The sequence below is a fragment of the Myotis davidii genome, unplaced genomic scaffold (genome assembly GCF_000327345.1).
Source record: "Myotis davidii unplaced genomic scaffold, ASM32734v1 scaffold26, whole genome shotgun sequence".
Lineage (NCBI taxonomy): Eukaryota > Metazoa > Chordata > Mammalia > Chiroptera > Vespertilionidae > Myotis > Myotis davidii.
In genome coordinates this window covers 5,769,920-5,770,933 of record NW_006299245.1, presented here as the reverse complement: position 1 = coordinate 5,770,933, position 1,014 = coordinate 5,769,920, and the positions used below count along the sequence as shown (strand labels likewise).

General features: G+C 62.1%; 1 protein-coding gene across 2 annotated transcripts in view; it reads left to right on the top strand.

The window, feature by feature from the left end:
- Positions 1 to 6: 6 nt before the first annotated feature.
- SLC6A15 (solute carrier family 6 (neutral amino acid transporter), member 15) overlaps positions 7 to 1,014 on the top strand; it is a 47,725-nt gene continuing 46,717 nt past the window's right edge. The window contains exon 1 of one of the 2 annotated variants that reach the window (XM_006774716.2): positions 7 to 80. The gene's annotated coding sequence lies outside the window, so the exon portion shown is untranslated. Of the gene's footprint in view, positions 81 to 300; positions 391 to 1,014 lie in introns of those variants that run through there. The other variant, XM_006774715.2, reaches the window with a different exon arrangement.

Sequence of the window (1,014 nt, the reverse complement as noted above, 5' to 3'; positions counted from 1 at the left end):
CGCCGCAGCCACCCCGGGAGCCCGGGGACGCGGGTGGGAGCGGAATCGATGCTGGACCCGGGAAGGCTGTGTGTCCGGAGGTGAGGGCAGGGAGGGAGGGAGACTCCAAAATGCTGGGCTCTGCAGGAGACCCTCCGGGCTGCGCGCCCTGCAGCCCATCCGAGCACCCCCGGAGGGGAGGCGAGGAGCGGAGCGTGGGGGGAAGCACATGGGTCGAAACGTGCCTCCCTCCTCCTTTCCTTCTCGTCGTGGAAACTGCCCACGGCCTCCCCGAGAGACTGCTCCTTTCCAAGTCAGATCTGGATGGGCTGGGGGTCGGGTTCCCCGGGGGCAAGTCCAGGAGGAAAGCTGGGAGGGTCGCGACGGAGAAAGGCGCTCCCGAGGTTCTAAGTGCATTGAAAACCCACTCCCGAGAGTGTGAGCGGCGAGGCGGGGAGGGAGCAGCCTCATTCCTCGTTGGCCCTGGTTGCTTTTGCTACTACTCGCGGCGACCGCCAAAGGCTGTGTGTTTTCACTGGAGCCCCACTACCTTTCGCCCGAGACGTGCAGCGACCGGTGTTCCTAAAGTGAGCCTCTCCCCGAGCCGGGGGCACATGGGTACCGTGGACAGCACAGCCCGGCCCAGGGGCTCCTGCGCACCCGGGAATTGCAGAGCGTGCCGGTGAGGGTGGTGTTGCTGGGATTTCAAGGAGATGATGGGGTGGGGGGGAGGGAGGTGTGAACTGGAAACCCAGACCATTTCTGCGTTTCATCCACAGGGCTGGTCTGCGAGTGGCCTGGGCAGAGGACAATTCTGAGTTTAGGACAGCCTTTCATGAAGGCACTCCAACCAGCCTTATAAATAAGAATGAATGAATGAGATGTCATGTCTCTGACAGTTAGTTGTCTCCCACTGTGTGGCAGAGGCTTCAGGGGCCGGAATTAGTTTCTTTTCAGCAGGGAAGCGGCTTTTGCGCGCGCGTTGGCGGTGAACGCAGCCCTAGGTTCGCGCTCTCAGTTTCCCTCTCTTTCCTC